Raw genomic sequence first — 24,025 nt, 5'->3', positions numbered from 1 at the left:
TACAGAATCCCATTTAGCCTCATTCTATCACCAATTTACCTATAAGGAAATTAGGCTCAAAGGTCACAGCTCTGCAATTGTTGTAGGAGTATGATTGGAATGCAGGTTGTCCATCCATAAAGCCTATGCTCTTGACCCCTATATGGTGTCCATCTAACCTTTCAATTTTAACCTGCAGAAGAACATAGAAAATTCAGGAAAGGCAACTTCATAAGGATTCACTGATTCCTAGGTTTCCCCACCTTATTCCACTAATTATAGAGTGGCAGTATAAATCTCGTTCCCTTGCCCATTCAGGAAATAAACCTAAGTGCAGGGTAAATAAAGAATGTCATGTCTGGGAAACTAGAACGTGAGGGATTAGAAAATCATAGACATCTTGTGCAACTTTGGGGAGATTTTATTTGTAGTATCACACCAATTATACAGGTCTTTCTATTCACATAAAGGGCTCATGTAATCACTGACTCTTACAACTGACCTCTTCTTGGAAGACGACAAAGAATTCATTGTGCAGGGCTTTATTAGACAATTACTACAGGTGAAAACTTCTGCATTCCTTTTTCATTATGTCTTTGGCATTTCTGGGAACAGGAAAGGCGCTGAGTTGCTTACATACCTGACCAGTGCCATGCAATTTTGAGCCGGCCAGGATAGCTGCTCTTGGGCAAAGCAGTAGAGAAGAATGCCTCCATTGTCAAGCCTGCAGCTGCCCTGCTGAAAGGTAAAGAGGAGGGGAGATTCTAATGCACCCTACATTCCTTGGACCATCACATCAAACCACACGTGGCATGAAAAAGTGCAGATTTCAATTTAGGTAATGTACACGCCGTTGAAGGTTAGCAGAGGACCATGACCAGGCCAATTCATCTTCAGTAGATTAATGTCTGGGTTAGGCAGGTATGTCATAAAACATGGCCAATGCAGGGAGACACACCAGGCTTGCCTCCTCTAATGCACTGCAATGCTGGCCTGTAAGAGAGCTTTGATACTTGTAGAGCTATTGCTTTTAAACCTTGCCTCTGACCCAGATAATGTCAGAATGTCTGAATGCCTGTGATCCTCTTGTTCCACAAGAGCATCCCTAATGTAATGCAAATGCACATTGTAGGGGAAATTCCAGCTGAGAAAATGAGGCCTTATATTTCTAAAACCATATACATGTCAATAGCCCATTATTCTCCTGTTTTAAATGTAATTGCAGCCCAGTTTTGAATGAATTCCTGAAATAATAAAATACATTGAGTAGCAGTCCCTGACTCTTGCAGTTATTTTATGCCTGCTCTTCCTCCCGCTGTCCCTCCCCAGCCTCAAGAAGCAAGCAGAAGTTGTGGAGAAGGAAGGAGAGGAGAGAGGAAAGTGGAAGTCAGGTCCCTTGCCTTGAATGTGTTATCAGAACACTATGTGCAAAGAAAATAGGCCGCATTACAACATTGGTGCCTCTAAACCGTTTATATAAATGTATCGTGCATGGTCCAGTTTTGCATGACAAATCATTTCCAGGCAATTAAGAATACTTATAATTGTTTTCTTTGGTAGGAACTTCCTTCAATTTCCAATTTTCCTTTAAAGCTAATGTTTCCTGTAAAGCCTCAACAGCAATCACTTGGAAAGAACCCTTCAGAATGGCTTTCTTTCTTAGTCATGGGAGCTGTCTTGCCTCCTCTTGATAAATTTAACATGTGTGTAGTACAACCTTTATCACCAGAACCGGTGAATTTAAAGAGACCATTATTTCATTTGACTGCCCTCCTCTCTACCCTGTCCACCGACTTCCCACCATCTCCTTTTCTCAGGAATTGTCTGAAAAATACTTCTTATTTGGTTAAAGGTATCAGAAGTTAATTTTACAGCTGGGAGACTCATAGTGATCCTCCTAATGTTCTCTCTTTACAAGGTAATTGAGACCACTTCTCATTTTAATAAGTAAAATTAAGATGTCTTGACTTCCTGGAACACAAGTGTGAAACTTACCAGAAAGATTCCCCAAAATAGCAAGTGGGACCATTTTAGAAAATGAAATGGAGTGTTATTCAGTGTATCCTTGCACGTTTGTAGGAATTCTGACTTCTCAATTCCTTTTAACTTTCAAAAGAGCAGTGAAATATGATTTTTTAACCTTAAAAAGTTCTTGAACTCAACTGTTCCTTTACCTGTGGGTTAATTTTTACAAGGGGAAGATCACTGTGGTCCAAATTCTTCCCACGATTTCCTACAGGAAAACACTTTTGGGTGATCCCTGTGGTTCTTTGGCCCAAAGTTTTCAAATCTGTTTTCTGTTCTTTGAGTCCCTGAGTTGCATGATGAAGTGTATCACCCTCTGGCAGAAAGAGTCTATTAAGTTTATCATTTTGAATGCTTTTTACTACATGTAACAAAATACTCAACCAAAAGTTGCTTAAAATAGAAGACACTTATTGCTTCCAGAACAAGAAGCCCAGAGAAGGTGATTCCTGAGTTGTGTTGGGATTTAATGATATCCCTAAGGGCTCTGGTCTTCCCAAGCTTCTGCTCTGCACTTCCACCATTAGGTGATGAGATCTCTCTTGATGGTTGCCGATGTACGAATCATCAGAGTTTTTTGAAACCACATTCCGAACAGAAGAGGGGAATAGGAGTGATGGCTGAAAAAAAAAAGCCTTTCTTCTTCATACTTCTGATATCACCCCATCAGCCAAAACTGGCTCCTATATCCACATCCATAGCAATAACTGGCAGAGGGGAAGGAGTTACCTATGATTTACGTATGACAACAGGAGGAGCCTCCTGGGACAGAGCACCTTGCTATGAAACAAAACTGTTTTTTTTTTTCCTTTAATAAGAAAGAAAGGTGGAATGGTAGACACCTTATAATATTTGTCGCATTAAGGGACAAAAGGAGTAAAGTACTATGTCTTCTTCCAATTAGCCATTTTGATTCTCACTGTTAAATTTACTGCCCTTTCAGGTAGATGGAGAGACTCTTAATCAGATTGAAAAAACCTTGAGAATGCAATCTGGTTAACAGGCATTTCAGTCTTCAGCCAGAATCAACTTTCTGCTCCATTGGGGGGAAAAATTCTATAAAATACTTGCGTTAAGTAAGACACTGGTTTGTTTTCTCTGGACCTGTTTGGCATTGCAAATCACAAATTGCTTTGGAAAACTAGTTAAAATTGGTTGTATAGAACTTTGATTATATGTTTCAATAGAAATTATCAAAAATTATGATTGGTCTTCTAGCCAGCCCCCCAAACTCTATACCTCCCAGGAGATCCCTGGGGTATACTGCTGACTCTATCCCTGCACTTACATCTTAATTGTTTCCTGAACGATAGTTACACGTTAAGCAGCTATAAGTCTTGGGTCACCTGTAAAAAGTGCTTGGAATTTACCCCCAAATTCTGGTGCTATGCCAAACAATTTATGTCCTAAAGCAATCAAATCAATCCTTTGCTATAGTTATAAACGTATTTCTTTGATGTCTCAGTGAGCTCATCCTTAAGTATTTGAAAGAGATGCAGTGCCCTTCCTGCAATTGTCACTTGGCTCAGAGCCATGTGGATTTGCTGCTTCTGATCGTGTAATCCACATAATCAAAAGTTTTTCCACCTCAAGAGTCAGCCTGTTCCATTTTATTATTCCATGTTGATTGCATCAGCCTAGGAACAATGGATGCCATGTGGCACCCCTTGCTTTGGTAGCACTCTTTCGGTGGTCAAAAAGATGAGTTTTATTTGTTTCTTTGGGGGCCTTATTTATTTTACATAGTTTTAAAATAAAGGTTGAAAGTTTTAAGGATATTTACAAGTTCCTTTTTATCATGAACAAAATCCTGATTGTAAAATGGAATGCTTTGAGAATCTGTTAGAAAGCCTTGGCTACCAGTTAATAGGCATCTGAAAAACAGTGGCCCCAACATCTTCGGGGTTATCGTTCCCTATCATAAAAGAGCTCCAAAGAAAGCCCAGAACTAATATCACGGGCATTCAGTGCATGTGAATTTCTTCTCTATTTCTGCTTCAATTCCACCAGTTCTGTCCTACGGTTCACAGTAAAGAAGCGGAGTATGATGAGAGTGGAGGATGAAGGGTCGCCAAGGAAAAGGAAAGGGGTCGGAGAAGAGGGGAATCCTCATGGGGACAGAAGGAAGGCTAGGGTGGCATTTCCTGGTAGCTAGAGGTTGTAAAATTATATTGTTAACAAGTAGGGTGGGGACTGCCCATCGTGGAGTCCTCAAACATTATTTAGTGAGGTGTTACCGAGAACCTTGGCGCTTTCATCTTTCTTTCATCAATATCACAGATTGTATTCATAGAAATTCCATCTCTTATCTGTTTCTCATCAAGCTGACTTTCTGTCAATGTTTGTAATCCTAAGGATAGACAAAACTCAACTTAGCTTCACTTTAGTCTGAAGGGGGAATTATTTTTTGCAGGTAAAATGTCTCTTTAGGTCTTTAAGTCTATAGTAGTTGATTAGTCCCTGAAGTAGAGAAAATTAAATTTTGTGGTTGAGACCCAGCGTACTTGGATGGTTTCATAATACAATGGCCACCGTCCAATGGCTGACAACCAAGAACTAAGGTGCACTCTGTACTTTACTCCCTCGTGCAACACCTGAAAATCCTGGAGTGAGTCAAGCAGCAAGTTAATGCTCAGACAACCCTCACCTGCAAACCATGCACAGTATAAGGAACTCATTTTAATGGTTTTTGGCTGAAGTCATAGGGGATAGGAATACAAAGAATGGCCATGATGGAATCCTGGGAAGTGCTGAAAGCCCCTTAGTTTGTGGTATGTTTTTCCCCTTTCCAGTTTCTTGTTACCTTAACTGTGCTTAAAAGACAGTGATTTTTTTTTTCTTCCAAATTCCAGGCTGTACAAAGGCCAAATTGAACACTGAATAGCAAAAAAATAAAATAAATCTTCTGAATAGTTGTATATATGAAGGGACTCTTTTGGAGAGCAGCATTTGGAATTTAACTGTGTCTGTGGAGCCCCTCTGGTCCTAGGCTGAGATTCCTTTGCAATGGACAATCCAGTGATTCATGACTCCACATATTGTCAAGTTGATGAGAAAAACCAAATAGGCAAAAATACCACTTGCAAACAGATCTTGGACTTTTTCCTAAGTCAAATCTGAATCTTTTTTACAGATACTAAAACGTTTGGTTTGATGCTCTGTGCTTGTGTTCCCAAAGAAATCCCTGGAGAAAAGTCTTGGTATTTTAATTTGTTTATAATGGGTGTGGGTAGTGGGTTAGGGACAGAGATTGAAAATAACAATCCAAAAACAACAGAGATAGAGGATGTGGATATGTATTCATTTCCTATTATTGATGTAACAAATTACCACACACTGAGTGGCTTACAATGACACAAAGGTATTATCTGACAGTTCTGGAGGTCAGAAGTCCTAAAGTCAAGGTATTGGCAGGGTTGCATTTCTTCTGGAGGCTCCATGCCCTTGCCTTTCCCAGCTTCTAGAGGCTGTATTCCTTGACTCACGACCCCTTCCTTCATCTTCAAAGCACATCACTCTGCCTTCTGCTCACACCTTCTTTGCCTCTGATTTTGACACTCCTGCCTTTTTCTTATATGGACCCTTGTGATTACATTGGGGCCACCTGGATAATCAAGCACACTATTCCCATCTCAAGATCCTTAATCACACCACCAAAATCCTCCCTTTTTTTTTTTTCCCATATGAGGTAACATATTTGGAAGTTCTGGGAATTAGAATGCAGACATCTCTGGGGGCCATTATTCAGCTACCACAGGATGTTTTAAGCTAAACTTTCTAATTAAATTGCTGATTCTGGGAGGTGTGATATAAATTCCTTTTCAACAAGGGATGGGGTGTGTGCTGTCTCTATACCACTGTGAGAATTCTTTTCTAAAACTCAGTTCTGAGATGAGAGTGGTTTTGCTACCAGTTCAAAAAACTTTAAGAGCTTCCCATAATGTAAAATAAAATGCATATATGTGCTTAGCAAGCCATTCATCCAAAGTTTTTCCCATATGGTCCCAACTCCATGCTATTATTTCCATTTAAACTGCTCACTCACCCTGTGGTGCATTTTCTTCCCCGTGAACCCTAAGCTACTCCCTCAGCCAAGTCTTCCACTATGTGATCAACATGCAACCCATTCTACAAGAACTATTTTGTATCCCATCAACCTCCGTAAAGTGTTTCCAGATACAGCTAAATTTGGAATGATCATTATTAAAATAAGAAATCCAAAGGTTTTTCAATGACAAAGAGATTTCATATGCATGATGTCATTTGTTTTCAAAGCCTCTTAAGATTAATTTACTTCATTTCCAGATGAAGAATCTTAGTCTCAAAGAAGTTAGATTGCTTGGTGAAACCTGGGACCTCTGAAGCCATCTCTCTCCTTGATCTTTTCCTTCAAACTTTGTTTCTTTGTCATCATATTTGCTGCAGACTGTTTTGTATCACAGTTGTTTGTACTTGTCTGTTCATTTCTGCCATTCTGTAGGCTCTGAGAGCAGGAGCCGTGTCTTTCAGTTTTGTATTCCATTTAGACTCCAAGAAAAAGAACTATCATTTATTGAGTGCTTATTGTATACCAAGCACTTTTCACTTTTTTATATTATTTGTACCTCACAATTACTTTGTGAAAGCAGTGTTGTTATTTTCATTTGATAAATTAGGGCATTGGAGGTTAGAAAAATTTCATAAATTTCTCACGGATGCACAGCAGCTCGGCCTGATTCTCAAGCACACATTCTCTCCACGTACCCTGCTGCATACACACTCAATACATTTTTGTTGAAGGGAAACAAATATCACTGTAGTGTAACTATCGTGAAATATCTTTCCCTCAGGGAAATAGTAAGGTAAATGTGGAATATGCCTTAAGGTGAAGTTCCAGGAATACTTTCTGAATGCCAAAAACCACGGGAAGAAGGAGAACTTTGTGAGTCCACCTTATACTTCGAGGCCATCGAACTATCCTCCCCCATCAGAAAACTGACGTTTGAAGCCAAAGCTTGCTTAAGAGGCATGATTTTTTACCCTTTGGTACATAAAAAGTACCTTACACTCAGTTAGCCAGGAGAAGTGATTTCAGTTTTATTTCTGGACAATTGAGTAACACTTTGGTATGTGATTCACTGCCAAGTGGACGCCGTTGTTTTCACACAGCTGTAGTTAGGGATGGTGAGAGCTATTTACTGGGAAAATGATAATGCAAGTGGATGTTGTACTGAACCCAAGGGCAAGATCATTTCTGTTGTACTGTTTCACAGGATTGCAATTAGAGTCTGTTTGGTCAGCTTATTGGTAGAGCCTATGTGTTTGATGCTAATTCACAGGACAAAGTTATAGGAAAAAAAAAGTTTACATTTTAAATTAAATCAAATGGGGTAAAGGTTCAGACCCAGTCAATTCATATTTTTCAGATTCATAGTATACTTTTCAACCATATAGAATGTATTCTTTCCTTTGGACTTACTTAACTGAAATGTTCATACTTTGACTCAGTAATCTCATTCCTGGGAATGTACACGAAGGAAATGTTTTAACATAAGAAAAGAAGCAATAGGCCTGTTTTTGCAATATTATTTGTAATCACGAAACACTGGAAAAAACCTAAATGTCCAGCAGTTGATGAATGCGTAACAAATTATGGCACGTCCTCTTAAGGGAGTCATTATGCTGCAATCAAATGATAATTATGAAGGTTATTCAATTTACAAAACCGCGTAGCAATATGGGAAATGCTGATGGTGCACAAGTCAGTGAAGAACTAGATTGCAGGTTTAGCCAAGGTGTCTCATTTTATGGTTTGGGATGCAATTCACATACCTTTGTCAGGTGCCTCTGGCCAGTAATGTCATAAAGTCCAGGCTCGGCCACCAAGTCCTCAGCTCTCTCCTCATAGGATAACCAGAGATTCCCAAACGTATTCCAGTGACTAAGATACGGGAGAAGTCTGTTCTACTTCAGTCATCCCTCCTTGTGCTCCCGAAGCTGAAGGTGGCTGCCTTCTGAATATAACACAGTCTTTTCTGGCCATGTCCAAATGTAAGTAGCTGAGGGGAAGCATCCTGCTCCAGTAGATGTCAGAGGCACCAAGGTGATGTTTACTCTTCCATCACATGTGACAGTGGGAACTCCCCATCAAAATGAACAGAGCCCTTGGTCTCCAAAGGCTGTTCATTATCTCACCCACCCATGCCCACAGGACATGAAGATGCCCCAGAGTAGTGGACTCAGGAAGGTTTCTGGTGTGAATTCCTTCATAATCCAGTGTTGATGGAGAAAGGGGCTATAGTGCAATCGTGGCTGACTTGGAGAAAAGCCTCCTGGAAACCATGGAGCCAAACTGTCTCCAGGAGAAAATGGAGGCTGTGGGAACCAGTGCTGCTTCTAAAGCAGAGATGATTGGGAATTGCTGAATACCGAGGAAACTCAGACATCCAGGTGGCAGGGAGGTAAATACTGTTCTCAGGATATAGCTTCATTCCCCTGCTCTGGTTCTGACCATGAAATCCCCATTGGAGCCCTCTTCTAATCATAGCACGTTCTTCAGTGGAAGTCTAATCCCTATGTAATGCTCACCTAGGAGAAGTCATCGTTAGGAGCCTGAGCCCCAGGTATACAAGTCCATTGCACATTCAGCTCTTTGTTCACATACACAGGCAGTCCCTTCCTGTGGAACAAGACTGAAACAGGACGAGTTCCTCCCTAATGTAGAACCAATGTACCCCTTCTGCTCTCCATCTTTGCTCAGACCAGGAAGACTTTTGGTTTCAGCTCTCTTATACTTTTCATCTGTCTCTACCCTCACGGAAACAAGATTTTAGGAACTTACAGTCTTCAGGTGTTGGTTGTAGCTAACTTAACCCACCTGATAGAGCTCCCTTTCTCCAAATCTCTGGAGACAGATGTATAGCACAGAATTAAAGTCTAGAAAAACCAAGAAATCACCGATTTTACAACTCACCCAATGTTTAAATCTTCCAACTTGATCCAGAAGCCACTTCAAGGCAGCAAAAGGGAAGAAGAAGGAGAAGAAGAGGAAGGAAATGAGAAGGGGGTCTCTGCTACGCAAATTATGAGCGACTCCATGGAGGGAAAAAAGAAATTCTCCAACTGGAGCAACTCCATTGTCAGCCTTAGTGGATGTAGGAATTCTGCCTCCTCCACACACCCCAGAAAAAATTCTGAGAAAAAGAGTTTTATTACTTTAAAATAATTCTGAAAACCTCTGGTCTGTAGTATGCTTGTACATCGTCATTACGTATTTATGTATGTATTAAATTATGGCATCCAAAACAGAACGACATCACAACGTGACCCATTAAAAATAATAGTGGCCCTACGGATAATACCCTCAATACTTGACTCAGAGGGAGTTTTTTGCTTTGTTTTCTTCTTCTTGTTAGTTTGTCATTGGTTTGCAGCCACAAAACTTGTCTTCCTACCCCTGTATGGAGCAGTTATTGAATGAAACTGCCCCCTGGGAAGAGGTGTAAATGTGTGTGAAGCAGTGCCTTTTAGCTTAGAGCACACCTCAGAAGGGCCTCAGCTGTGAACCTTCAGCAGGAATGCTCACAGTGGCTGGAAAATGGGAGTCTTAATCCCGGAAGGGGCCTTGAAACACAGTATGTCCTATAGTTCACATCTCGCAGCCCTTAGGTCCCTTAGTTTCATAAAATAAATTTGCTCCGTCTGGGACCAGCTCTTCCAGGATTCTAGTTGGTCTCTTTTACTGGGGAAACTTACAGGAAAAGGAGAGTGAACTAACTGGGCCTGATCCTCAGCTTTTTCTGTCCTCCAGCTACAGGAGATGAGAGCCTCTTTACATGCTACCAAAGTGCTCTGGTTTTCACAATTAGCCTTAAATTGGTGGTAAAGTACTCATAAGCATTTATCATACTTCTTCCAGTGCATTGATTGTTCCACATGAGAGCTATCTAATTTCTTAGTTGTTATAAGAACTACCCTCTGCTGTCCTCACATACTTAAGATTGAATGCCAGTGATGTTGCACCAGCCAATGTATTTCCTCCCCTCCCAGTTCAGCACGGGTGAAAGTTTTAAGGATTCTACTGCTACCATATCCATGGAGCTATCAATATTGCATGTATGTCCAGTGGTCAAGTCCTCATTGCTAGCCAGACAGACATAGATACAACTTCAAAATCACATTCGGCGTCTGCTTTTAAGGACTACTCCTGGCACTGCTGAAGCTTGGGAGCCCTAGGAAATAGACTCTAAGATGGAGATTTATAAGCAAGAAGTTAATTGAGGAATGCTCTTGGTAGTAACAGCTGTCAGGAAGTCGGGGAAGCAGGGCTGGGCATAGGAACAAGTTGAACCATGATGCAATTCCAACAGGGAATGCTGAAGTGGGGATGGTCCTTCAGAGAGGTCCCAAACTGAGGCAACTATAGCCCCACATGAGCAGTCATTGGATGTGGGCTTCCTCTCTTCCTGAAGAGAGGAAGCATAACTTTTAACAGCCCCCTTCAGCAGAGAGCAAAGCTTAGGGAACTTCTCAGTTGTGAGACATTGCCCATCCCTCCCAGAAGCTGGTGAAATGAGGGGCTTCATTCTTGTTGGGGGGATTCCAGTGGTATATAACAGTATCTACTATAGCGTCCATCTCATTCTTGCACTTTTCTACAAGGATGTCATCAGTGACTGAAATCACTGGTGATCTCCACTTAAAAGGATGGAGATTGAGAGTTTGGGATTGACATGTACACACTGCTATATTTAAAATAGATAACCAGCAAGGACCTTACATAAATAAATAAATAAATAAATAAATAAATAAATAAATAAATGGACAGAGAGATGGTAGTCTAGTGAAGAGCGTTGAAAACACTCTGTCAAATAGTCACATGAAGATAGAGAAGTTTCAGAAAACAAGACTCAAAAATCATATTTATGAAGAATGCTTATTCCAGCACTCTAAGAGGAGTTAATGGTCACCAGAGCCTTGAAGGGTTTTACCACTAAAATTAGTAACCAGTTGCTCATCATTACCCTAAGAAAACAAAAGATATTGAAGTATCAGGAATTTCAACCCAAGAAGTAGGAAAAGTTACAAATAATGAAGATTGGATAACGTCACATTTAATACTAGGAGAGATTATTGAATATTTTGGAGATATTGAAAAATTAAGTCTATTTTCATTTGTGTGTTTGTACTATTACATAATAGCTACCATCTACTGAGTGCCTACTCAGTAAATTGAATAAGATATTAGCCTAGGCATTTAATTATACCATTTTAATTTATATGCTCTTCCTGCATTTTGCACATGTAATTTAATTCCCACACACTCTAGGATATGTACTAAAACACTTCCTCTGTTGGATATAGGAGGATATTATAGAATTAAGTAAAAATAAAAAGCTTTGGGGCTTCCCTGGTGGAGCAGTGGTTAAGAATCCACCTGCTAATTCAGGGGACATGGGTTTGAGCCCTGGTCCGGGAGGATCCCACATGCCGTGGAGCAACTAAGCCTGTGTGCCACAACTGCTGAGCCTGCGTTCTAGAGCCCGTGAGCCACAACTACTGAGCCCATGTGCCACAACTGCTGAAGCCCATGCACCTAGAGCCCATGCTCTGCAATAGGAGAGGCCACCACAATGAGGAGCCTGCGCACCACAGCAAAGAGTGGCCCCCACTCACCTCAGCTAGAGAGAGCCCATGCACAGCAGTGAAGACCCAATGCAGCCAAAAATTAAAATTAAAATTAGGTGAAAAGACAGCCCTAAGAATTGGAGAAAATATTTGCAAACGAATCAACATACAAAGGATTAATCTCCAAAATATATAAACAGCTCATGCAGCTCAATATTAAAAATACAGACAACCCAATCAAAAAATGGGCAGAAGACCTAAAGAGACATTTCTCCAAAGAAGACATACAGATGGCCAAGAAGCACATGAAAAGCTGCTCAACATCACTAATTATTAGAGAAATGCAAATCAAAACTACAAAACTACTCTGTTTAGAATGGGCATCATCAGAAAATCTACAAACAACAAATGCTTGAGAGGGTGTGGAGAAAAGGGAACCCTCTTGCACTGTTGGTGGGAGTGTAAATTGATACAGCCACTATGGAGAACAGTATGGAGGTTCCTTAAAAAACTAAAAGTAGAATTACCATATGATCCAACAATCCCACCACTGGGCATATATCCAGAGAAAACCATAATTCAAAAAGACACATGCACCCCAATGTTCATTGCAGCACTATTTACAATAGCCGGGTCATGGACAGACAAAAGGATAAAGAAGACAGATGGACAGACAAAATGCTGATGGACAGACAAAAGGATAAAGAAGATGTGGTACATATATACAATGGAATATTACTCAGCCATACAAAGGAACAAGATTGGGTCATTTGTAGAGACGTAGATGGATCTAGAGACTGTCATACAGAGTGAAATAAGTCAGAAAGAGAAAAACAAGTATCGTATATTAACGTATATATGTGGAACCTAGAAAAATGGTACAGATGAACTGTTTTGCAGGGCAGAAATAGAGATACAGATGTAGAGAACAAACATATGGACACCAAGTGGGGGAAGTGGTGGTGGTGGTGGGGTGGTGTGATGAATTGGGAGATTGAGACTGACATATATACACTAATATGTATAAAATGGATAACTGATAAGAACCTGATGTATAAAAAAATAAATAAAATTCAAAAGAGAAAAACATAGAGGAGTAAGTCCTAATGACTAGTCATGCATGCATAAATAATAAATAGCAACAGGCTCAAGGATGGGCACTTGACCCTAGCCAGACCACTGTAAACTCATTCTGGCACAAATTCCTGATTTTCTTTGTCATCTGAGTCTAGCTGTGCCTGAAGTTAGGCCAGTGATAATTAGTGAACAAGGGTCCTCCTGACGACTGTACCACGATTGCTTTGTGGACACTCATGCTGTAAATTTTGCTTCTTTTGCCTTCTAGAATTGATTACCATCTAAAAGAATAATTTCTATGCTTTCCATTTCGTGCATTTTTCAAACTCTCAGCCACATCTGAAGGTTCCTTTTACACAGGTGGTTTGCATACCGGTTGAACGACTACATGATTCCCACTTAAGATGTGCTTGTTCTGAATAAAGAATCTTCTTAACCTCTTAAGAATTTATCCAGCATAATTAGATACACCCTGATTCATCCACATGCTATCCAAAGGCTAAATATCTGTGGTTTTAATTGAAAAAGCTCGTTAACTTTAAATACAGCTAAAGTTATTGAGGGAAAAAAAATCTCAGTAGAAATCCTCTATTGGATTGTCTAGTTAACTAAAAGGGAAAGGTTTGTATATTCTAAACCAATTAATCTTGACGTTGTTTCCACCATTTCACTGACTTTGGATCTGAGTCTAAGTACTTTGAGAAAAAAGCGTATGCAGGCATGCTCGTTGAATTACTTGCTAGATATTCAGCAGACGTTAATATTTTAAACTAAATCGTCTCTCTGGGTAACCAAACAGTAGATGAGGGGAAATTCCTCGTCATAGAATCCTTCCAGCTAATAAATGAGGAAGAAATGACATAACTAGAATATTACTGTACCGTAACCCCTCATGAATTTGTGCTTGTAGACTTTATCAATAGCTCGTTGCATCACTAGCAACCGAAAGGAAGCACTCAACACCACTGTAGTAGTCTTGCTAAAAAATGTGAGCCTGAATCTGATCAAGCCTCTAGAGCAGGGTTTCTCAGTCTCACCACTCGCTTTGGGCCAGATCACTCTTCGTTGTGTGGGAGACATCTCCACAACATTCTCCTGAAATTCGCAGATCTTTAGTAGCATCTCTGGCTTCTACTTACCAGATGCCAGTATCATCCCTGTGTTAGGAAAACCCGAAACGTCTCAAGACATTGCCAAATGTCTCCTGGAATGGGGTGTGTGGCAGGGCAGGAGGGGGAGGAAGTCACCCTCTGTTGAGGGTCACTGCTCTAGATTCAACTACCAATTTACAAGAAATATATAGGATAACCAGACCCTGAGTAATTATTAAAGACAAATAGCTTTTCTGCTTGCTTGCAAGGGAGAAAAATGGAAGGGAAATCCCTAGATTTAAAATTGATTTAAGAGATATATAAACTACTTGCAAAGTGGACCTTATTTGGATCTTGATTAAAACAGACTTTACAGTAAAAATAATAAGTCATTTGAATACTGACTGACTCTGGGTATTTTAAAGAATCATTGTTAATATTTAACTGTTCAGATGCTGCAGTTATGTTTTTTAAAAAAGAGTGTTCATCTCTTAAAGATATATGTAGAAATATTCAGAGATACAATGAGATGATATCTAGGGTTTGCTTCAAAATAGTCTAGGAGTGGGATAAAGTGGCAGGTGGGAGAATCAATTTAGCCACACAGATTGACCATGAGTAGATAATTTTAAAATATGGGTGATGGATACTTGAGTGATATTGAGACAATCCTGCTTATATTAGTAAAAATCTAAAAAACTCCATGACAAAAGTACAAAATAAAGTGAATTATTTCTAGGAAAGGTGGTTTCTTTGGAGAAAGAACTGTACAGAACATTTATAAGAACAAGAAAAAATTATCTGTATAATATTCATAGCCCTTAGAGGAAAAAACAGCTCTGAAAATGTTTTTTTTATCTTTAAGACCAGTTTTTTTAAAGTGGGCGGGAAATGCCTTCATTGTACTGGAATGACCCCTCTTGCATGGGGGAACACCTGCAAAAATATCAAATATTGTAAACTCGTTTAACCAGATAGTCCTTAGGGCCAAACATATTTTAACTTTCTCACAATGTTAAAACCATTGTTTAATTAATTCAGCTAAAAGTTTTTCTAATCAAATTTCCATCTCTCCTGTACAAATTCACAAGATAATTCTTAAATTTTCTTTTTTTGTCCTTGTGTAAATGCATATCTTGGCACTATCACCACCACAGCAGTCAGTCAGCAGCATGTGAATTGCTCCCAAGTGATCTCGCTTGCAGACTCTTCCTTCACCAGTTTTTCATGCGCAAAGTCATGTTTAAAAGCACAGACCTTACTATACCACCTCCTTACTTAAACACCCCAGTGTCTTTCAGATTCATCCACATTCATTCTTACACCCTCAGTGTGGTAGTCATAGCTCGCTATGAGCTAGACGGTGGATATTTCTAATCATTACTCACTGTATTAAATCTGACGCCCTTACAACACATTCACACATAAATCCTAGGCTCCAGGGGTTCCCTTTCATTGAATCCACTCTACAGGTCCTTTCCTACTTAAGTTTATTCATTCTATACCTATAGTCCCATCGCTCCCACCTTTATCTTGTTTTTTCACATGTATATCGCAATGGTTGACCAATGACCAACTATTCTATAAATCATTACCCATTATTACCAGTTGGGATGAATCAATCTCCTACATTCCCATTCCTCTGTACTTGTTCCACTAGTAGTCAGTGCCTCAGTCACTTTGGATTAAAGTATATTTATCCAGGTTTGCCACTGCACTGAGATTTCCAGGAAGACAGAAACCATATTTTCTCTAACTTTCATGGTTATGGCAACTGGTTACATACATGTGGCACAAAATTTTTGCTGAGTTAAGTACAGTGATGTTTGGACTCCAGAAAGTAACTAAATCTATCACCCAAAGTAGAAATGCAGGCAAAAAGATCACAGAATTCAGAATGGTCAGTTTGAAAGAAACAGTAGAGCAGAAATCCTTGTGAGATGATCTAATCACCAGAGGAGGGAGAAAGCATACATGATGAGTTTAGAGGTTCAGGATGAGGTTTGGTTCTTAAATCCTGAAATTCTTACCTCTCAAAGAAGCCTCACCTACAAATAACTGGAACAGAACTGGCACTGGAATGCTCCCTTATGAATAGCTGGATAAGCACAGATATTCTTTGTCTTAGCCCAGTTTCTCTAGAAAACAGAAGCTGACGCAAGACTTAAGTGCTAGTGCTTTACTGAGAATTAAATTATTTGGAGCAAAGCAGCCAAAGTGAGAAAAAAGAAGTGAGGCAGAGATGCATGAGAGGTAAATACAAGATGACCCTGCTCCACGTGGCTACGTGGACACCTCTGGATGAGCTATAGAGCTTAGGAACAGTACCTAGGGTGGGGATGGAAAGGGAATTGTTCTGCCTCTTTCTTCCCATATACTGTTCCCACTGGGCAAACTTTGCCCCAGGTTATGTCACCTGGCTACTTCCACAGCTTCGGGGGAAGCCATATTCCATACCTTATGGAGCCGTGGTTCTTCATTTGAGTCTAGAAGTGGTAAGGTGAGCTAATATTTAAAATATTATGATCCTTCCTGTTAGTAACACGTGGTTCCATGGTCCCTTCAGTTTGACCAATCAGATGAGCAACTCCTCCTACACCAGAGAACACAGGTGAAAGGCCTAAGCATGGGGAAAGTGTAGGGGTACAGTCCTCATTTCTAGCAGTCAGAATTTCCCAGAAGTTTCTAGCGGTGGTGAGAATACTAGCAATCTCTCTGATGAGTCAGTCAAGACTGAGTTGGGGATGGTACTGAATTAAGATCAACTTCGGCAAATTCCCCCAACCCTTCTTCCAGAACCAGGCAACTATTACTCTACTTTCTGGTTATGTAAACTTGCCTGTTCCAGATATATCATATAAATAGAATCATGCAGTATGTGTCTTTGGTGAATGGTACATTTTACTGAGCATAATGTTTTCAAGGTTCATTCATGTTGTAGTATATGTTAGTATTTCATTTCTCTTTATTGCTGAATAATATCCCATTGTATCAATATATGATACTTTATTTATCCATTCATCAGTTTGTTGATATTGAGTAGTTTCTACTTTTTGGCCATTATGAATAACACTGCTATGAACATCCATGGACAAGTACTTGTGTTAACATATATTTGCATATGTATACACTTAGTAGTAGAATTGATTGGTCATTTAGTAATTTAATTTTTTGAGGTACTGCCAGGCTGTTTTCCAAAGCTGCTACACCATTTTACATTCCAACAGCAATGTATAAGTGTTCCAAATTTTCTGTATCCTCAGTACTACTTGTTATTATCTGTCTTTTTTATTATAGCCAGTCTAGTGAGTTTTATAAATTGAAATCTCAGTGTGGTTTTGATTTACATTTCCCTGATTACTAAAGATGTTAAGTATCTTTTCATGAGTGTATTGGCTGTTTGTATATCTTCTTTGGAGAAATGTCTATTCAGATCCTTTGCCCAGTTTTCAATTCAGTAAGAGTTTGTTATATATTCTAGATACAAGTGTCTTATCAGATATATGATTTGCAAATACTTTCTCCCATTCTTTTCGCTTTCTTGATGATGTCCTTTGAAGCGCAAAAGTTTTTAAATTTTGATAAAGTCAGATTTATTCTTTGTTGTTGTTGTTGCTTGTACTTTTGGTGTCATATCTAGGAAAACATTGCCTGATCCAAAATGTATGCCTATGCTTTCTTCTAAGAATTGTATAGTTTTAACTCTTACATTTAGGCCTTTGATTCATTTTGAGTAGATTTTTGTATATAATTTGAGGTAGGAGTCCAACTTCATTCTTTTACATGTGGATATCCAGTTATCTCAAGTTACCATTTGTTGAAAAGACTGTTCTTTCCCTATTGAATTGTATTAGCACTCTAATCAAAAATTAAATAACCATAAATGTTAGAGATACTTTCTGGACTCCTAATTCTCTTTCATTAATCCATAATATTTTTCTTTCTGCTGGTGTCACACAGTCAAGATTCCTGTAGACTTAAAGTAAGTTTTGAAATTGGGAAGTGTGAGTGCTCCAACTGTATTCTTCTTTCTCAAGATTGTTTTGGCTATTCTGGATTCTTTTCATGTTCATATGAACTTTAGAATCAGCTTGTCAACTTCTGCAGGGAAAACAACAAGGATTTTGATAGGGATTGCACTGAATTTGTGGACCAGTTTGGAGAGTATTATCATCTTAACAATTTAGATCTTCCAATCCATGAACATGGGATATCTTTCCATTTGTTTACATCTTCTTAAATTTTTTAAGGAAGATTTTGTAGTTTTCAGATTATGAGTTTTACATTTCTCTTGTTAAATTTATTCCTAATTCCAAACTCTTTTTATTAATAACAAACTTCCTAACATCTGCTTTTTAGTTTGTTTTTATTTTTTATCTCTCTCAGTCTAATCTCTGCATTTTGGTATGGCAATATGCAAAGCAATTAAACCAGTAGTAACATATTTAATCCTCTTCAGAACCCATGAAGGCTGCACTGCAGAATTGGTGTGGTAGTAGAAAAAGCCTGAGCTTTCAAGTTCAATTTTCTACTTTTCTCCCATTCTTAACTGTATCACCTTGGATTAGTTATTTAATTTCTGAGCCTCATTTTTTGTCAGTGAAAATAAAAATAGCTAATGTTTTTAATATCTTTATTATATTCTAAGCATTCTTCTGTTTTACACATAGTAAATAATTTAATTCCTCACAACAACTCAGTGAAGTAGGTACTAAAAGTTATATTTCATAGATGAGGACACTTACTCTCCAATTGGCTGAGTTATCTGTGCAGTCACATTGTAGATGGTGCAACCATGAATCATACAGAGGCGGTTTGGCCTCTGTGGCCATTCTGTTAACCACAGCAGCATATTAATTCCTTCCTCATTGGTGGCAAAGGAAATTAAATAAGAAAAAAATGCATAATATCCCTGACTCATGATAGGCATTGTATAAAAGCTGTTCTTTATTAGATAAAATTTTTCCCAATTAATGATGGAAGACTGTTTTTTTTTATTGAATATAAATGAGTAGATTGTCTTTATTTGTGTCAAGATAATGAATATAGAGGTAAATTAATAATGAAATGTAGGCTTTTAATGAAAGCCTACATAATGAAATAATGAAATAATGAAATGTAGGCTTCATGTTCCCTCACTTATACTAGCTCCTTACACTATCTGATTTGTAAACTTACAAACTTTTTAAAGAAGTTCCATCAAATTGTATAAGCTTTAGATTCCAACAAAAGGTTGGTCTGATCCTGAATATATATTATAAAGAGAACTAGTGGATAACCCAGAGATTTCTCATTTGAAAAAGTAAAGGTGGGGCATCATCTACAACTGAGATGATGGTGGTGGTGATGATGATGATGATGATGGAGAGGAAGAAGAAAAAGGAGGAAGAGGAGGAGGAAGAAGAGAGGAGAAAGGAGGGGGGAGGTGGAACTGGAGAAGGGAAAGAATAGAGTTTAGTTTTAGATCTGTTCAGTTATGGGTGTGAGAGGAACAGTCAGAGAGAGATGTCCTATTATAGGGGTGACAGAACAAAGGTATAAATATGGGAACCATTAGTAAGGATGATAGTTAAAGCCACAGTTATGAAATCTATCACCTCAATGCTACCTCAGGAAAATATGTAGCATTAGGTCAATGGTTCTCAGCTAGAGGAAAATTTGCCCCCCAGGTACCTGGGAATGCTACTGGCATCTAGTGGGCAGGAGACAGAGATGTTACTAAACATCCTACAATGAAAAGGATAGTCCTCCATGACAAAGAATTACCTGGCCCAAAATGTCAATAGTGTGGAGATTGAAAAATCCTACATTAGATGAAGGCCAAGGGGTTGGACCAAAGCAGAGACTGAAGGAAATATTGTTGAGAAAGGGATGAGGAGAACCAGTGTTTCTGCAGGCAGAGAGGGACAGAATGCATTCTGAAAAGACTATACAGAAATACAGGAAGTACAAAATGCCTTTGATTATTCACCTTTTTTAGGTCACCCCAAAATAGTCCACCATACTTTCCTGTCAGTGGTATCCACCATCTTCCCTCTGCAACTGTCTCATCAGGGTGATGATTCTCAGATGAAGTAATGCAACTTAATTATGTCCAGGATAATAAGGGTGTGAATAGCATGCAGATGCTCAACACCTGCTAATCCCAAATTGAATAACTCTTCAAGTTAATGCCTTCTCATGGGCCCTGGTTCCAGATGTCTATTCTGCAAGTTTTGTTTTGCATCTAGTGTTAGGGTGTGTCTGGATTGATATTACACCATGACACTTATGGCTTATGTTAGTTGTTTAGTTAAGGAGAAACTGAAAATAAATTATCACTGTGCTGATTTGCACAGATATTGGCAGTGACTATTCATGTGACTTTGTGATGGTTAATTTCTGGGAAAAGATACTTGTACTCACACAAAAATACCAGTATCAAATATCCTTTTTTGTCTATCCATGAGCAGTTTCTTTAAACCTCCAGTGGTCTGCATTAAGCGCTACCCAAGAATGCAAGTATGGGGTAGGAGAAAGGTGGGGGTGGGGAGGTGGGAAGGGAATCCTGACACATTCTCTCTGTACATATTCTTAGTCATGATCATAACCTTACACTTCTTTCAACTCTCCCTTCTTCTCTGCTATTGCTCCAATGAGCTTGTTAGCACCTTGTCTTCCATATTTGACTCATACCATTATCTTTCTTTTAATTGTGATCTTGGACTTTGCCACCCATATTTCTGATTCCCTACTGTCTGGGGATATCTAAGGTTTGTTTTTGTTTTTTTTAATGTTTTGTTGTTTGGTTGTTTGGTTGGTTGGTTGGTTGGTTGGTTATATTTTCTTCTCAGTATCCATTACCTCTTCTTCTGGCAACACCACCTTGATTTTCTTTTGGGGAATAAGCTGCTCAATATATATGGTTTTGGTGGGGTATCCCATCCTACAGAGTCTAGAGGTGGATCTTGGACCTAGGCCTAGCTAGTTTGTGCATTCTATTCCCTTAGTCAGAGTGACTGGTTCATGGATGATCTTGTGCCACAGGTTAGCTCAGAAAGATTCAATCCCAGGGCATTTTCTAAACTTCTGAGGAGATGCTTTTCTTTCTGCTGGTTTGTTCAGTTCTGAGGATTTCAGTCTGAGCATTTCAGCAGCCAGTTTTCTGAGAAGAGTCTGTTTGGAAATGAGGCTGACAAAGGAGAGCAGATCCATAGGATGGAGGGAAAGAGAGAAGAGAGAGGGAGGGGCAGTGACAGTAAAGGGGAACAAGAGACAAAGACAAAATGACAGAAAAAATGAGTCATATAGAATTCCTAGAACATCATTTGAGCTCCCAGTCCAGCTGGACCTGCGAATCCATCTCCAGACTTCTTATTGCAACACAAAGAGTTGAGTTTCTATTAATGGCATACAAAACCAGCCAGACTAATTGCTTTACCTATTTAATCAATAATTCTTAGAGGCACTGGAAATGGAGGGTAAAAAGGATGGAAGTGGTCCTCATGGAACTGGCAGTCTAGTTAGGAAGGCAAATTTTAAACAAGAGAACACAAGAGTAGTAAGTACTAAGGAATATGTACAGGGCACCTGGACGCATGAAGCATGAGGGCTTGATGTGGTTGAAAGATTCAGGGAGAATCTCTCAACTAAAACCCAATAACACTGACATGCATTCTTGTCTTAGATTGTGTACTAGTTATCTATTGCTGTATAGCAAATTATCCTAAAACTTCACAGCTGAAAACCACAGATATTTTTTTTTAATCTCATAGTTACTGTTGGTCAGAAATCCATTGGCAACTTAGCTGCCTGGTCCTGGATGAGGTTTTCCCATGAGGCTGCAATCAAGGGTGCCATCATCTTACAGCTCAACTGGAGAAGGGTCCATTTGCAAACAGCTTCAGAAGATTTGCTTTCAAACTCACTCAGCTAAACTTCCTCACAGAGCTGCCTTGCAGCACAGCGCCTGGGTTCCCCTAGTGTGAATAATGCAAAAGAGAGTGAGAGAGAGCTCCCAAGACAGACCCACATTCTTTCAATAACCTAACCTCAGAACTGACGTATCTTCACTTCTGCCATATTCTGCTCATTAGAAGCAAGCTACTAAATCACGTTTACACTTTAAGGGAAGGAATTACACAAGAACATGAGTACCAGGAAGCAGGAATCACTGGGGGCCATATTAGAGATCGTCTACTATAGTTTGGGTTCTCCTAAAAGCAGGTCCTGCGACAAGGATTTAGGTGCAAAGATTTTATGGAAAATTGATCCCAAGAAGTATTGTGAGGAAACAAGGAAATAAGACAGGAAAGGGAGGACAACCAGTAAATGGTTGCCATTGACTGAAGGTTTGTGTCTCTCCGAAATGCATATGTTGAAACCTAATCCCTGATGTGATGGTATTTGGAGGTGGGGGCCTTGGGGAGCTGATTAGGACATGAGGGCTCTGTCCTCATGAATAAGATTAGTGGCTTTATAAAAGAGCTTCTGGAGAGATCCCTCACCCCTCTGCCATGTGAGAAAGCAGTGATTAGAAGGCCATCTATGAACCAGGAAGCAGGTCTTTACCAGACACTAATCCGCTAGCCCTTTGATCTCAAATTTCCTAGCCTCTAGAACTATGAGCAATACATATTTATTATGTATAACCCCCGCCCCAACCAGTCGATGGCAATCTACTATAGCAGCCCCAAATGACTAAGATAATGGTCTCTAAGGAGTGGATTTTACCTCTGTGCCACTGGGCTCCACGCCTTTGGGATCCCAAGAGACTGAGTGGAACACTGCTCAGAACTCTCCCAACAAGGAGTAAGGAAGCTGGGAAATGTATTCATCATTTCCTGTCTCACCTTCCTTCAAGGTTACCTGCAACTGTCTGCAGGGATATGGGCAAGCACCAGCAACACCTGCTACAATGACTCTAGGAACTGCCCCTGTCTATTTGACCTGGCTCCTGGGACTTTTCCTCCTTGACACTCACACCCCACTCACAAGAGTCTGGTTGAGATCCAGTCACTTTTGAATACAAAGAATTAATATCCAACTCATAAATATCCACAATGCATCACCTGTGTATATTTTGGTCCATTTGAAATTATAAAATGGATCAAAATACAATCTCAGCTCTTAAGATGTGTCTACTTTACTGGACAAGGTAAAGTAGGTACAAATTGGGCATTACATTAGAAAGTTAAATACTAGTGGTGTACATTAAATATCATGGGAGAGAAACGGGAAAGCTTTCTGCATAAAAAAAAAATTGTCTGGATTTTTAACTGCAAAAAGGTAACGTTTAGATGCTAGAAACAGCCAGAAATTTGGTTTGACAAGAGGCATCGTGTGCCAGAGAGGTTTATAAGAGAGGAGGTTGAAGGCTCAGTCAAGGTACTGGAAAGCTTTTAAGTGCCATGTGATGAATTAGATTTCATTGGCAGCGTGAGATTAATTAAGGTGTTTGAGATAGATGTGACATAGTCATAGATTATAAAATAAATAATATCCCAATGAACATTTACATCTCACACTTAAAATGAACAGAAGGGAAAATGGGATTTTTAAGGTTTTTAAAAGTTCTGTTTGAAGTGAATTGCTATTGCAATTATTATTATATATTATGCACTATTATTGGCAAACTCCTAAGCATACCATGTGCTCCAGATCAGAAGGCAATGAACTTTCTGTAAATGATCAGACAGTGAATATTTTAGGATTTGTAAGTCATATGGTCTCTGTTGCAATTACTCATCTCTTCTGCTGAAGAACTAAAGCAACCAGAGACAGTCTATAACTAAGTAGGTGTGACTTTGTTCCAGTAAAACCTTATTTACAAAAACAGGCCAGATTTGACCCACTGGCCATAATTTGCTGACCCCTGCTCTAGATCAATGTTCCTCCAATTTTCATATGCAAAAATCACTGGAGAGTTGTTAAAATGAAGATTCTGATGCAGTAGGTCAGAGGTGGATGTTTGCATTTCTGACTAGTTCCTGGGTAGTGCTGATGCTGCTGGTCCTTGGACCACACTTTGAGTCCCGGGGGGATTATATCAAATTTTCAACTAAAAATGTTACTTCTGTATTTGACTCTTGGTGTATCTTCTCCCACTTACCCCTAGGAATTTATACCTCATTTAGGGTATAGACAGTGTAAACCTGCATTCCCCAAACTTGCCTGAATTTAAGAGTCACTTGGAATACTTGCTATGTATACAGATCCTCAGGCACCTCTCCCTGGAGAGCCTAATCCATCTAGGAGTCTGGGACGGG

The sequence above is a fragment of the Delphinus delphis genome, chromosome 6 (genome assembly GCF_949987515.2).
Source record: "Delphinus delphis chromosome 6, mDelDel1.2, whole genome shotgun sequence".
Classification (NCBI taxonomy): Eukaryota; Metazoa; Chordata; class Mammalia; order Artiodactyla; family Delphinidae; genus Delphinus; species Delphinus delphis.
Note: the sequence above shows the minus strand (reverse complement) of the source record.